We start from the raw sequence: 16,146 nt of genomic DNA, 5'->3' as shown, positions 1-16,146 counted from the left end.
AGCTGTGAGGTCTTTAAGAGCACACACCATTCCCTGTTAGCTCTCTCTGTCTGTCTCGTGATTATGTCTCAAAATGTGAGTTCTCAGCTGCTGCTCCACGTCCATGCCCACCTGCCAGCTGTCACAGTTCCTGCCATGACGGTCGTGGACTCATCCTCTGAAAATGTTAAGCCCCCTAAATTTTTCTTCTAGAAGTTGCCTTGGCCATGGTGTCTTATCACAGTGATAGAAAGGTAACCGAGGAAGGCATGCAGGATGGGCGTGCAGGGTCCGTAGGAGTTGACAGAGAGTAGATGAGGAGAGGTGGGGAAAGTGGTCAGGAAGCCTGGGTCCAGGAAGAAGGAACGGTATGTGGACAGGTTGGGAGGCAAGGAGAGGCGTACTCTTCAATCCTCACCTCTGTTAGTCCCTAAAGGATTGTGACATGTTCCCCGCAGAGGCGGCAGGAGGCTGGCTGACAGCGGAGCTCCGTCCCTCTTCAGGGCTTGCCTCAGAGAAGAACGCTTTCTGCCTAGGGTCTGTCTGCATCCAAGGTGCACCCAGGAGACTGATGGGAAGCAACTGAACCAGCTCTAGTGCTCCAGGGAGGACCAGCTGAGCCTCTCTTGGGCTCCTAGGGTCCATCAGAGTCCATCTCTTCTCTCTGCCTAACCCGATTCTCTTTATACCCAGAGAAGTGTGCACACTGCAAATGCAACACCCCCCTCCCCTGCCCATGTCCCACCAGTCAGAGGTTTAAGTGATTGTTGACTCCAAGGGACCCTCCCTCTGGGAGTATCTATACACCGGTAATAACAGTAATGTTTCTGGAGAGATTTCTGTGTGCCTGACTTGGCTCTTTGCCTGTATGACCTTACTTAATGAAGACGGAAATTTATGCCAAAGAAATCAACTTCTTTTGTTGTTGTTTTTCTTGTATGTATATGTGTATGTTCCTCTGAACTGTGCCACTGTGCCTGGTTTTGGCTTGTGTTTCCATATATATATTTGTTTATATATGTAGTAGAATATTATTTTAAGGTGTGTTGTTTCTTTTGTTTATGTTGCATTTGTTTAACTCTGTGGAGCTGTGTTACTGTGCCTGTCTAAAACACCTGATGCTCTAATAAGGAACTCAACGGCCAATAGCAAGGCAGGAGAAAGGATTGGTGGGGCTGGCAGGCAGAGAAGAAGTAGCCAGAGAAGAAGGAGGACTCCAGGGGCCAGCCACCCAGCCACCCAGCCACCCAGCCACCCAGCTACACAACTGGCCAGCCACAGAGTAAGAGTAAGATTTACGGAAGTAAGAGAACGGGAAAAGCCCAGAGGCGAAAGGTAGATGGGATAATTTAAGATAAGAAAATCTGGCTAGAAACAAGCCAAGCTAAGGCCGGGCATTCATAAGTAATAATAAGCCTCCATGTGTGATTTTTTTTGGGGGGGAGCTGGGTGGTGGGCCCCCCAAAAGAGTAAAATACCAATAACAACATTATATATATATATGTTATTTTATATATATATGTGTGTGTGTGTGTATATATATATATGTGTGTGTGTATATATATATATGTGTGTGTGTGTGTGTGTATATATAATCTATTTTGTGTGTGTGAGTGTGTGTGTGCACATGCATGTAGATGCATGTGTTCCAGGGGGTGCTTGTAGATATTAGAGTGTTAGAGGAATCAGTAAGATTTGATGGCAAATGCCTTTGCCCACTGTGCTGGCCAGTTCCTGCCTCTGTTTCCTGAGTGCTGAGATTAAAAGTGAGCACCATGCTGGGCAGTGGTGGTGCACGCCTTTAATCCCAGCACTCGGGAGACAGAGACAGGTGAATCTCTGTGAGTTCAAGGCCAGCCTGGGCTACAGAGTGAGCTCCAGGACAGCCAGGGCTACACAGAGAACCCTGTCTCAAAAACAACAGTGAGCAGCACGACACTCGGTCCTCACCATGTCCTTCTGTCTCCTTGTTTGTTGTGGTGTGAGGATCAAACCCACACCAATGGGGCTCTAATGTGGTTTCTCAGGTAGAAACACGTAATTTAAATGTGGCTCAGTCGTTTTTGTCTTTAAAATATCTAATTATAGACTGAAGATGTAGCTCAGTCAATAGAGTTTGTCTGGCACATGCAAAGCCCTGGGATCCATGCCAACACTGCATAGACCGGGTGTGGTGGCAGACACCTGTCACCCCAGCACTAGGAGGCAGAGGCAGGAGGTTCAGAAGTTCAAGGTCTGGGGTCTAGAGAGATTGCTTAGCGGTTAGGATTATACGTGGTGGTCTTGCAGAGGACCTGAATTCAGTTCCCAGAATCCTTGTTGGGTAGCCTACAACCACCTGTCACTCCAGATCCAGGGGATCTGATGCCCCCTTCTGGACTCCTAAGGCACTGCACTCACATGCACAAGCCTCACACACATACACACATCATTAAAAACTCAATCTTTAGATGAAAGAAAGAAATTTAAAGTCATCCTTAGATACATATTGTGTTGGAAGCCACCCTGAGCTACATAAGATCCCGTTTCAACAGAACAAAGAGCCCTGAAGACACCCTCCATCAAGACCAGCTTTCCGATGACCCCCAAGGAGAGGACTTGGCATTCTTGACTGTTTGTCTTCCCTAACAAACTCTTCTAAAGCCCTTCCCAAGACAAGCCCCGGCACACACCATCTAAGTGCTAAGGATTTGGGGTTCGGAGCCTCTGACTGCACATTGGGCAATGGCCTTAGAAGTTCCAGACCACTGTCTCTCTCCCACCAGGACAGGTGCTGCAGAAGACAGGGAAAGCTTTGGCTGGAGTGACTCCGGCAGGGGTCAGGGCATGTCCATGTCTCCGCTGTGGCTCCACCCCTCCCTCCTCCTTCTATCAGCTGCTCATCTTTGTCTTTGCCCTAAGGTGGCTCTGGGTTCCTCTGGGGTCATACTGGCACCAGACCGCCCTGGAATGCAGAGGCAACTACTCTAAGCCCCAGTGACAGTGGCCCCATGATGGCTGTGGAGCCAGGAGTGGTATGGTGTCCTCTGTCCATCTTCTGTGGCTTCTTAGAGACCTGCACTTGTTGGGGGGTGGGGACCAGCTGTGGGGTCTCCTCCTGGAAACATCCGAGCGGCTTAGGACAGGGCTGAGGAAGAGCCGGCAGCGGGTGAGTGGGGCATGGAGTGGAGCCAGTGAAGCAGACAGACCGAGAAATATGAAAAGGGCCTGCTTGGTGGCACACATCTATAGTCCCAGGCAGGAAGGGCATGACTTTGAGGCCAGCCTAGGCTACATAAGACCCTGTCTGAAATGAAGAACCAGGTGTGGAAACACACACCTGAAATCCTGACATTCAGGAGGGAGAGGCAGGGGATTGTCGGCACAAGTTTGAGGCCAGCTCATTCTACAACCAGAGACCCAACAGAAACCAAAGTAGAACAACGCCAGTTACTTCACTAAAGGTAAAAAATGTGACCTAGGGGGAGATGGTTTCTCACACACTCATGAATCCAGGAAAGGTGCTTGAGGTGGCGGGTGACCTCCATGTGGTGATTCGGGGGTCCAGGCCCTTCCCATCCGATAGCTTCCCTCCTGAGGACCTGGAGGTCTCTTCCTGGGCTGGAGGGAGGAGAAGATTCTAAAGAGCATGTCACCCGGCCCAGGAGGACTCGAATTGCCTCCCCTACACCAGCCTCTAGAGGAGAGGCTGACTGATGCCCCCCCCCCCCCCAGGGCTGCACAGGTCCCTGGCTGGGGACACATTTGATCCGGCACCTTCCCGGACAACAAATGACTTGCTTCTTACAAAAGAGTCTGAACGTATTGGCTGCCCGACCGCAGTGTACAAGCAGGTGGGATGTCCTCCTGCCCCATCTTCCTAGCCTCTTCCTGCTGAGTCACCAGACGTGAGAGAGCGTTAGAACATTGCGGAGGTGCCTATGAAGTGGATTCTTTCTTATGTGGATCTTCCAGCTCCACAAGAAACGAAACCATGAGGTCCACACAGGGACAAAGAAACAGTGTACACTGTCTCCTCACAGCAGGACCCCACTTCCTCCTTCTGGTAGACAGCTTTCAAAAGAAAAAAAAAAAAAAGCATCAAAGCGTAAGGAGTCACTGGGCCACATGCAGGAAATCCCTTATTTGGCAAATCCTCCTGGAATCCCCCCCCCCGGGGGGGGAGGGGCTAGGAGACAGCTCGCTAAGAAGCCCCTGGCATTTCTTGTAGGGGTGCATTGTGTTCAGCCTAGATCTGGAAGAGTGGGGGCTCACTCCCCGAGACTCAAGAAAAGTCCAGTTTTCTTCTCTAAATTTCAACAGGCTGGAAATGGCTCCACAGCCGTGGTCTCTCCTCCTAACCCAGGGTTTCTGAACAGAGAGGAAGCAGGTGGAAAGGGACCTGCCTGCCTTTGGGGAAAAGCTCCAATTGTCAGGCCTGGTGGTAGAGACCTACAACATCAGCGACCTGGCAGTCTGAGGCAGGAGGATGGAAGGTTCAAGGCCTGGAGAGTGAATTCAGGGTCAGCCTGGACAGCTAAGTGAAACCTCAAAGTAAAGAGCAAAAATCAAAGAATTGGAGGCCGCAGCCCCCGGGTCGCGCACTTGCCTGGCACCCACTCCGAGGCTCAGGTTCAATGCCTTTGTACTGAAGCAAAGGAAAAAGGACCAAACTAAACAAACACCGAGGGGTAGAAAAAACAGCTGCTGCCTCCCTCCTTCCCCCTCTCTCCCCCTCTCTCTTCTCTCCCCCATCTCTGCTCACCCCCTCTCTCTCTGCTCACCCTCTCTCTCTGCTCTCCCCCACTCTCTCTGATCCCCTCTCTCTGTTCTCCCCATCTCTGCCCACCCTCTCTCTCTCTCTCTGTGCTCACCCTCATCTCTGCTCCCCCCCCCCCCGCCGCCGCCCCGGCCCCCCCCCCCCGCCCCTCCCGCTCTGCTTCTGCTTCACTCAGGGCCATGTTCGGTCTTCTACTCTCTCTCTCTGCTCTGGACTCTTCAGACGACTCTGGCTGTCCTCTCATAGCTACAATAAAAACCTTCCCCTTAACCACACATGAAGCAGCCATGTTGTAGTCTGTACACCACCAAGCCTGAGGACCTGAGTTGGATTCCCAGAACCTACAAGCAGGAGAGAAATGACTCCTGAAAGTTGTTCTCTGACCTCCACATGAGAACCTGGCCCACACATGTGTGTGCCCACATATACACACATGCACATGCCAAAATAAATAAATGAAATTTACTTAAAAATACAAAAAAAAAAAAAAAAAAAAAAAAAAAAAAAACTCAGGTCCTATGTACACAGAGACCCTCCAGAAAAAGAGAATAGAAATTGGGGCAAGTGGGTCCCCTGGAGAGAGGAGGTAGTCTCCTGTACTGCCCACCCCAAGACCCCAGCACCCAGGACTTCACACAGGAAGCACCAGACATAAATACAGGCAGAACACCTATACAAATAAAAGTAAATAAATATTTTTAAAGACTAACATTTTATTGTTAGTTTTTAAAACCGAATTGTTTCTTGTGTGTAGACCTGGTGCAAGGGCACATTAGTAGAGGTCAGGGGACAGTCAGTGGTCAGTTGTTTCCTTTCTGAGGACCAGACTGCAGCTCTCAGGCTTGGCATCAAGCTCCTTAACCACTGAGCCCTCTCGCCGGCCCTTAATGTCTTTTCATATAATAATTGACATCATTAAAAACTATACTCCACGGCCAGATGTGATGGTGCAAGCCTATAGTCCCAGCACTTGGGTGATGGAGGCAGGAAGGTCACAAGTTCAAGGGCACCCTTCTCTGCACAGCAAGTCTGAGGCCAGCCTGGGCTGCCTGAGACCTTGTCTCAAGAAACCAGGAAATGTAAAATCGACTGGGTGAGGATGGTTAGCAGGAGACCTGAACCCGTGTCCCGCTGATTCCAAGCCCCCCTCTTCACCCTTGATGCCTGCTTTAATCCCACGGAGCAGAGGCCCCTAGCTGGCCTCCAGAAGTTCTCCTAGGACTCCCCCACCTTCCGGAGAGAGAGAGAACTCAGAATAGAAGCTGTGGCTGCCCAGGGATGGGGGGAGGGGAGAGAGGTGGTGACTTGGGCAGGAGGCAGGCTTGGCTCCCCTTCCCGGGCAGTCTGACCCACACCCCCCACGCCCAGGACTGCCTTGCCTCAGCACCACAGCTCCCGGGCCTTGCCCGGGCTTGCCTCCGCTTGCATCATCTCCCAGCCTTGCCAGGGGTGCAGGAGCGAGCCACCCACTCATCGCTGGAAAAACCAGCTAATTATATCACCAGAGACCCAAGGCAGGAGCCTGTGGACAGCTTCAGCTGGCCCGGCCGCTCCCACTTGCTGTCCATGGGTGTTCCTGATTTATTTATTTTTTTTCTCTCAAAATGACAACAATAACAACCACCCTGGGGAGTGGTGGTATTGCCTGCTGTCCCAGCACTCAGGGAATTTAGGCAGGAGGATCAGAGTCCAAGGCCATCCTCGGCCACATAGGAAGTTTGGGACTACGTGAGACCCCGTGAAAAACAAAACCAGAACCAGGAGTTGGGGGTGTAGCTCAGTCGGCAGAGCGCTTAAAGAGCCTGCAGGAAACCCTGGGTTCTATCCTCAGCACCTCAAAATCAGGCGTGGTGGATAATGCCGAACTCCAGAGATGCGGCCTGGAAGACCAGACACTAAAGGTTGTTATCATCAGCCACATAGTACCTTTCGGCCCTTGGTCTGGGTCACGGGAGACCCCGTGTCGAAAATGCAATCCAGCAATACCAATAACCACATAAAACAAATCAAAAAGTTGCTCTGGGGCTGTGTGGCTTGCTGCAGAAGGACGAGCCCCCCTTTCCAGGTTTTAGGAAACCCAAGCCAAGAGCTTGACCATGCCCACCCCCCACACCTCCCCCCCGCCCCCCATCAGAGCTGTTAGCCTGAGCTGCTCCGGCCGGGCTGGGACACACTGGAGTCAGCAGCAGGCTTGGGAAGACAAATACCTGCTTTGACAACACCAGTGGCTGCTGCTCCCTCGGTTCTTTTTCCAAATCTCTTTAAAATTCTATTTGTAGTCCAGTCCAAAGTGCAGTTTCTCTTCCCCTTAATTTCCTGTATTTATTTTGTCGAGTCCATAACACATTCCCAGGAGCCACAGTCAAAAAGATGAAAAAGGAGGTTGGTGAAAAGTCTTTCCGGACCCCAGACAGACCCCAGTCTTTCCTCCAGCCACCATTTCCTTCCCAGAGGTGGTGGCTGCTGCGTGGCCTGGGTCTCCATCCAGAGACAGCCTCCAAGCTGAAACCCTTGGCCGGCAGGGTTCCTGGCAGAACCCAGAAGTCTCCCATGATGGATGATGTATCACGGACTTGTTGTTTTCATTGCTGTTATTTATTTATTTCTTCATTAGGCCAGCAGGTGTGGAGGTCAGAGGTCAGCTGGCCAGCGTCGTCGGTTCTCTCCTCCAGCGTGCGGGCCCCCAGGGGTCCAACTCAGGTCCTCGGACTTGGCGGCAAGCACCTTTGCTTGCCAAGCCATCTTGCTGGCCCCCACAGGAGCTGTTTCAGGAGGCAGTGGTTGCACCCAGCCCTGGGAACTGAGGTGGACACTTGCAAGTTCAAAGCCACCTTAGGCCACATAGCGGGGGCCCTGATTCCAAAGAGGGGAAACCCAAGCAAAAACAAACAAAAACTGGGGTTGGGGGGGGCCCGCTGGGGAGATGGCTGAGGACTTAGGAGCACTGGTTGCTCTTACAGAGGACCCGGGTAGGATTCCTAACCCACATGGCAGCTTACAATCATCTATTAACTCCAGTAGCAGGGGATCTAATGCCCTCCCTCCTCCGGCCTCCACAGGCCACATACATACATGTATGCAAGCACTCATACACATGAAATAAAAATAAATCAATCTGCCAGGCAGTGGAGGCACAGGCCTTTAATCCCAGCACTCAGGAGGCAAGTGGATCTCTGTGAGTTTGAGGCCAGCCTGGTCTACAGGGTGAGTTCCAGAAGAGCCAGGGCTATACAGAGAAACCCTGTATCAAAACAAACAAACAAATAAATAAATGATTTAAACAAACAAAAAACACTTAGAATTCCATCCTACAAGATATAGAGGCAAGAGGATCAGAAATTTGAGGTCAGTCTTGGCTATACAGTGAGTTTGAGGCTAGCCCATATATGATGCTGTCTCAAAAAAAAAAAAAAAAGAAAAGAAAAAGAAAAAAGAAAGGAAAGAAAAGGAAAACAACATGTATTCCTGTTACTCTACTTGTCAGAGTTTCCTGAGAGACACAATCAAAAGAAGAAGAAACGATGGAGAGAGACCTAAGACTGGTCTATTTTGAGAGCCAGCCTCTTGATTGTGGGCTGGCAAGTCCGTAATTTTCAGGGCAGGCTGGCAGTGCTGTGCTCTTGGCTCCGAAGGCGCCTGAGAGCCGACTTCCTTCCTCTCCTGGCAATCGTCATCTTTTTTCTCTTTCGGTTGTTTTCCTCCGTGGCCTTTGAGAGACCGGGCACAGGCCACGCGTGGTGGAGGGGAACCAGTTTGTTGCGGTATGAACGGGCAGTGTGACCCCCGGGCTCGTGTGTTGACCGCATGGTCCCAAACTGGCGGAGCTATTTGAGGGAGCAGGGTCTGGCTAGAGGGAGTGGGTAACTGGAGGCTGGTCCTGGTCCCATACCTTCCTTGCACTCAACTTCCTATATCCCATGAGATGATGAACGATGCTCCCTGTACACCATGATGCTCCACACAAACACATGGGGGGCCCGGCTGATTGTGGACTCAACCCTCTAAAACCCTGAGCCAAGGTAAATAAGTCTATTCCTCCTTTGTGTCTCTCAAGTGTTGGTCACCTCAACGATAAAAATGACTCTCACCAGGCTGGGGAGATGGCTCAGAGGTTAAGAACACCAACTGCTCTTCCAGAGGTCCTGAGTTCAATTCCCAGCACCCACATGGTGGCTCACAACCATCTGTAATGAGATCTGGCGCCCTCTTTCGTATACATAATAAATAGATAAATCTTTAAAAAATAAAAAAAAATGACTCTCACCAAAGCTTCCTATTAGTCAGTGGCCGAAAAATACCTTCCCAGCAATGTTTGTGTCAACAGCTGCCTAAACAGCTGTGTACACGCTCAGCCAAATTAATGTTGCTTTTCATTCAATTCTCTTCAGCCTCGAGCATTCCTCCAGGGTGAAGGTGGGAGTCTCCATCCCTGGAGTTAACTGGAGCAGGGTGAAAGGCCGTGCCAAAGAAAATCTCCCCGAGAAGCCGGGCGGTGGTGGCATATGCCTTTAATCCCAGCACTCGGGAGGCAGAGCCAGGCGGATCTCTGTGAGTTCAAGGCCAGCCTGGTCTACAGAGTGAGATCCAGGACAGGCACCAAAGCCACACAGAGAAACCCTGTCTAAAAAAAAAAATCCCCTCGAGGAAGTAAGAGTGGACAATTCACTGTGAGGTTCTGAGCACAATCTAGAAACATCCCCTGAGCCCCAAGTGGTGACCCATGTCTGAGGCAGGAGGACAGGGAGCTGGAGGGCAGCCTGAACTCCACCACAGTGAGACCTTGTTCAAAAGAACAGAATAGGGCCGGTGGGGCGGCTCAGTGGTGGAGGTGGCTGCCACTGAGTTAATAACTTGGGTTTAACCCCAGGGTAAACGCGGAAGACTTGTTCCCAAAAAGTCACCCTCCACGTGTGCCCTCACATGCAAGCACCCCCATAAACAAATAACATGTAATAAAAAGTTAAGAGACAAACTATTTGGTCCACCTCCCGCTTTATGTGCGTTTTGGGGCTCTGAATCTCGTCCTCACGATTGTCCAGCGTGGCTTAACAACCACTAGCTAGAGCAGCTTTAACCAGTGAAGCCTCTTCCCAGCCTGGGGCCTTGGTTTAGAACTGAAAAGGGGCTTGTTTCAGAGTCTGGAGACACAAGTTTAATCCCTCCTACCCACACGGTGGAGGGAGAGAATTGACTCCGCAAGAAGCCATCTGACCCTCCCATTCACACTGGGGCCCACAAATTCATGCGCACACGCATGCATGCATGGGTGCGCGCGCGCGCACGCGCGCACACACACACACACACACACACACACACACACACACACAAAATAAAAACACAGAGAAACGCTGTCTGGAAAAATTTTTTTAAATAAATAAATGCAATAAAATTTAAAAGACCATTAAAACCTGAGCTGAACTTGGAAGGCAAAGGCAGGTGGATACCTGTGAGTTCAAGGCCAGCCTGGTCTACAGAGCCAATTCCAGGACAGCCAGGGCTACACAGAGAAACCCTGTCTCAAAAAAACAAAAAAATTAATTAATTAATTATTTTTAAAAGAAGAAAAGGAAGAGAGAGAGAGAGAGAGAAAGAAAGGGCAGCCATTACCCTCCCAGTATCCCCACGCTCCCTCAGGCACCCACTGACTCTACACAGGGTGCTCTGTGGCTCCTCACTCCCACTTCCCATCTCCCCCATCATCAAAATAATGATGATAATGATAATTAGTACTAAAGTGGTTCACACTTGCTGAGCACTTTCCATTCACAAGGCTCTGTTCTAAGTATCCACGGTCACTTGGTTAATGTTCCCCTTACTCATCCCATGAAGGAGGTACCGTGACTTTCATCCCCATTTTACAGATTGGGAAATTGAGGCCGAGATAAAGATGAAGTTATTTCCCAAGACAGACAGAGACTGAACACGGATTTGAACCCAGACTGGCTGGCTCCAGCAGCCAAGCGCTTAACCACTAATGACAGCCTCAGCTGATGCTCAGGCTGCGATTACCCTGCTCCAGCTGTGCCTCGGAGCGCTCGATCGCTCGCACATGCGCAGCAGCTCAGGTGATCTTTACAAGTGTGGGCGGTCATTGCCCTTTACAAATGAGACAGCCAAGACACAGGAGGGCCAAGCCACTGGCCCCGCCACACAGCCACAGGTGACAAACAGCGTTTCTCTAGAGCATGTGATCTTTGCACCCAACTGCAGACCTGTGGGATAGTGAGTTATTAGAAACACCTTGAGTGTGAGGACCTTGGCTTGCGTTTCTCCACATCCTATGTTGTGCCTGAAGTGGAGAATTTGACAAGGACCCAGTTACTAGCCAATGAGCCTTCTCCTAAATATTTTTATGATATTTAACGATACTCCGTACGCAGTTCAGATGGTACACTGCCTGCCCAGCTTTCACCCAGGATCTCAAGAGCTGGATCTGATGGTGCACGCCTCTAATCCTAGCACTCGGGAAGTGGAGGCAGGAGGGTTAGAAGTTCAAGGTCATCCTTGGCTACAAAGTGAGTTCCAGGCTGGTCTGAGAGCATCCTGGGACCCTGTTTCAAAAATAAAATAAAATCATAATGCAGGAGAGTGTGGGGAACCCTGGCATGTGCATTCTACACCTAGCCCTGGGGAGAGAAATCATGTTCCGTGTTCATTGTAGAAAGTACAGGAAGGTTCCGGAAGAAAGGCAAGTCACCCTGGAGACCGCGGAGGACAGCAGCAGCCTGGGCTACCTTTCCAGCCCGTGTTACATAGTAGGCCTTTGACTCCTTGTACTTTGTGTAGCCTTTTTTTCTCCTGTGTCTATAGGTCATATTTTCTACTGCATGCTCGGACTTTCTGGTGTTGCCCATGACCTAAAGTGACCCTATAAATGGTTCCCTCCCAGACATAGACCCTCACTATCACCCAAAACCATTCATCCTTTACAGTCCACCCTCTGCTATCGCCTGGCATCTTTGGACAGGCCATGGCAGCCCCTCTGTATTCCTTCTCCCAGCCCAGGTGTCCCTCTGCTTCTGCCAAGAGTCTGTCCCATCCCTCCCGGCATTCACCATCCATGTCCCCTGTCTCCAAGTCAGTCTGTGCCCCTCTCCAGACTCCACTCTATTCCCACAGGACGAGCTTGGGATGGCTCCAATACCATCAGCATGCTGGTTTTCCTCAACGCCCGTGCAAATGCTTGAGGGATCGCGATATAACGTCAGGGGGAGGCTGGGGGCTGCGGCGTGGGAGCCCCTCCCACGGACGCAGGTGCGTTTCCAGCAGGGACCGTTCCGGCTTCGTGATGCTTTTTACCTAAAAGAACACTCTCCTGGTATAATTTCAGGCTAGCAGGCAGAGAGAGCCCCAGAGAGCTATTTTAGTAAAAGGAACTCTTTTGATGTGCCTTAAACAGCTCCAGGGAGCTAATCCCGCCCGAGGGTGGGGCAGCCTGGGCGCCTGGGCCCATTAGGACGGAATGAAAGGCTTTTGAAGGTGGTGGCTGAAGACAGGTGGTCTTTTGGTTCCAGCCACAGCGTCTCAGTCAAAATGGGAGAGCATGGGGTGAGAGAGCTATTCAGACAGCCTGCCAGATGAGGACGTCTGGGTGGAGGGACTCAGGACTCAGGGACTTGCCTCTCTGCCTGTCATAGTCAAGCCTGTGCTAGCCACCCCCACAGGGTTTTGTAAAGGATCGGGTGAGCCTCCAAGGCAGCCAGGTCCTGTGGCTTTCTGTTTTCTTTGGGACAGCACCTCCCTGTCTGTAAGCCCTGGCTCCCCTCTAGTCAAAGGGGATAAAGGGGCTTGGCACCCTGTGTCCCCTGAGCCACTGGGACCCCCAACCCTACCCCCGCCCCCACCCACCTCCCCTCCCCCACCCCCGCAAGCAGCTCAGATTCTTTCACAGGGATCCAGCCACGTGCCCATGTGAGCAATGTGTCAGGTGAAAACTAATTGTCCCAGATTACCGGGGATTGAAGGATTTTCTGGCGTTCAGGAGTTGAGTTCCAGCACTAGAATGTTCCAGCCCCAGGCACACAGACATGGCTGTTCGTGCTAGGGGGGGCCCAGTGGCAGGTCAGGCATGGGTGTGGTGTCACTGGGTATGGTGTATCTATGTTGTATGTGTTGGGGTGCCGTTTGCACAGCGGGTTTGCTGGTGTCTGTTGGATTTCTGTCGCCCTGTGTGGGAGGACAAGATGTGTTTGTGAGATGCATATGGAGGGTTGGGTGTGCGCATGAGTAATGCTGTCAGCTTTTGGAAATATGCAGGGTCTGGGGTTTTCCCAACAGGGGTGTAATGCATGTAGATTTTCATTTTGGTGGTATGCAGTGTACAATTCACTTATGTGAAAATATGGCAGTTTGCATGCTATGTACGAGTGTGAGGAGAGCTTGGTGTGCCGTGAGCCATGAGACCTCTGGCAAAAAACATGAGCTGTGTTTTCCACGTGAGCGTGATGCACGGATGCGTGTGTAGTGCTTGGCGTAGTGGTGGGTGTAGAGCGGTCACTGGCTGTGGTTTGAGTTCTTTGCCTGGTGTGGGAGCTGAGACCCGTACCTGGTGGACACTCGCATTTGGTCAGTGCTTGGCGCATGCTCTGTGCAGGGGCCCGTGGGCGTCGTTGGGGATGGAAGCATGGGGCATGTGATTCATGTTCCCAAAGCAGAGAGGAGTGTTGAGCGTGCAGATGCTAGTGTGTGGGGTATGCTAGGGGGATGGGGTATGTGGTGTCCGTGTGTGATGTCACACATCCTGCTGATGGGATGCAAAGGGGCATGTAGGAAAAAGTACCCGGGCACGAGTGAGTCGGCTGCAAGCGGGAGGGGCGGGACGCTCAGGAGGCTGGCCACGCCCACCACAGGCTGCGGGGAGGCTCTGGGGATGGGGCACCTGAGAGGGTATCCCTCCCCTGCTGGTGCTGGCTGGTTGTATTGTTCTGTTTAATCGTGGATCATTTTGATCGAGCCACGCTGGCCACTCCAATGAGTAGTCTAGCCGAGAAGTTCTCTATCATAGCCCAGGAGGCTCCCAAACGGCCATCTGGACCCTGATGCCCATGGGGAGATGATTACTTGGATTCCCGGACACTCACCTAGAGATGCCCACCTGGGTTCCCAGTGTCCACACTGGCAGCAGACACGTTTAAAGGAAAGTGTCTCAGAAATATCAAGTCTAAGAGACCCCAAATCTGTCCAAAGTATAGGGTCCCCCACTAGAGGCCTTTCTGTATTTCCGGCCGGTCAGGGAAAAGGAATTAAGGTGTTATACTGCCGCGAAACTCGGGGCTGGAGGGAAGGGAAATACCACGCTGTTCGTATGGGACACGTCCCAGAAGCTGTGAGGTACAACTAAATCAGTGGTTCTCAACCTTCCTAATGCTGCGACCCCTTAATACAGTGCGTCATATTGTGGTGACCGCCCCCCGCCCTCAGCCATACTATTATTTTCACTGTTACTTCACAACTGTAACTTTGCTACTCTTCTAAATCATAATGCAAATATCTGCCATGCAGGATATCTCTCTGATAGGACACACACACACACACACACACACACCATGAAAGAGTTGTTCAACCTCCAAAGGGGTCATGACCCCCAGGTTAAGAACCCCCGAATAAAATGGACAATGTATTTATTACTTTGCTTGCTGCTGTGATAAGATCCCAGACACGGGCAACTGGAAGGGGGAAGGGGTGATTTTTGTCTCGGGTTTGAGCTGTCAGTCCTTCATGGCAGTCAGTCCTTCATGGCAGCCGGAGCCCAAGGCAGCCGGCCACACTGTTTACAGTCGGGAAGCAGAGAGAGAGGAAGTCAACGCCCGCTTTCTCCTTTTCGTTCAGTCCCTGACCCCAGCCCATGGATGGCACAGTCCGCATCAGGGTGGGTCTTCCCACATCGATTAACTGATTCTAGACAATTTCTCGCAGACGTACCCGAGCCCCTCAAGTTGACCCTCAAGATTAACCATGAAATACCTAATTGCCAGCCTTACAGTTACCATCCATCGAGTAAAGGAGTCCTTGAATTCTAAACACTCACCCTTCACTTCTGTGCCTGAGGGGAGCTAACCCCTCCCCTCCCTCTCCTCCCCCTTTACCCACCTCCACCCGTTGGGTCACGCGAACAGCTGAAACTTCCTTGGTGTAGACCAAACCTGGCCAAATACTGGCGAGTTCACCTATTCCACCTGATGCGGTTTTCAAAGCTCTTTTGTGATTTAGGGAATGCAGGGCAGACCCCCCAAGACGGCTCAGTGGGTGGAGGCGCTTGCTGCTGAGCCTGAAGACCTGAGTTCTATCCCCGGATGGACGTGGAAGAAGAACTCACTCCCCCAAGTTGTCCTCTGACCTCTACATGTGTACCCTGACATGTGCAAGCACGTGCACTCCCACAATTAATAGATGTAATAAAAACTCTTTTAAAAAACAACATTGAAAGTCCATCCACAGGAGGATGGGGCCACCAACAAGTCCGAGGTGAAACCTCGGGCATGAATTATGGCAGTTCATAACTCAAGTTCACTTTAGTTAATATTCATTAAACATTTACCATATGCTAGGCCCTGTCTGAAGGACTTCATATATATGTTAACTTATTTGACCCCCACAATAACCTCCTGGGGTGGGAAGCATTCATAGCCTCATCCTTTTCGTTTTGGGACAGGGTCTCCTACAGCCCAGGCTGGCCTCAAACTCAGTATGTATCCAAGGATGATCTTGGACTCCTCATCCCCCTACCTCCACCTCCCAAATTCTGGGGTTACAGACGCACACTTCCATCCTCAGCTCAGTGTCTTCATTCTACCAGCGGAGACACTAAGCTTCAGGGAGCCTGAATAGCTGGGCCGTAATTGTGTGACTGGAAAGACTTCAACCCTGGCTTTGTCCCATGCTGGCTATTGCCATCTGTACCTACCACCCAGCCTGCACTGTGGTGTAGGTGGGATGGTAGTCCCAACCCGGCTCTCTCCACGCCTTACAAAAATAAAGGTTCATTGTTGCTGGCCGCCCATGTCTGGCAATGGCTCAGCTCTGGGGCTGCCTGACGCGGCTTGTTCTGAGGTCCAGGCTGAAGGAAAAGCCCCTCTCATAGAGAAAAGAGTGAGTCGAGGGCCATGTGAGGGGTCGGCAGCGTCAGGGACTCCCGGGACATTCCGTGGGTGGGAGCTGGTCCGGTGGCTGTGCTTGCTTGACTCCGTGAGGGCTGAGTGGGTCCCCCCTCCCCGGGAGAGTCACGTGACCATCTGCTGAGTAGTGAATAGTTAGACGCATTTAGGTTTAGGTGCCCCAGGAGTGGACCCTGAGTCAAGGGTTTGTGGGTAAGTGATTTATTAAGGACATGGTCCTGGGAGAATCCAGGAAGGGAGAACAGGGACAGAGGAGGCAAAGCCAAGAAAGGTTATAATTTGTGGCAAAATCCT

This window comes from Peromyscus leucopus, chromosome 16_21 (assembly GCF_004664715.2).
Source record: "Peromyscus leucopus breed LL Stock chromosome 16_21, UCI_PerLeu_2.1, whole genome shotgun sequence".
NCBI lineage: Eukaryota > Metazoa > Chordata > Mammalia > Rodentia > Cricetidae > Peromyscus > Peromyscus leucopus.
Note: the sequence above shows the minus strand (reverse complement) of the source record.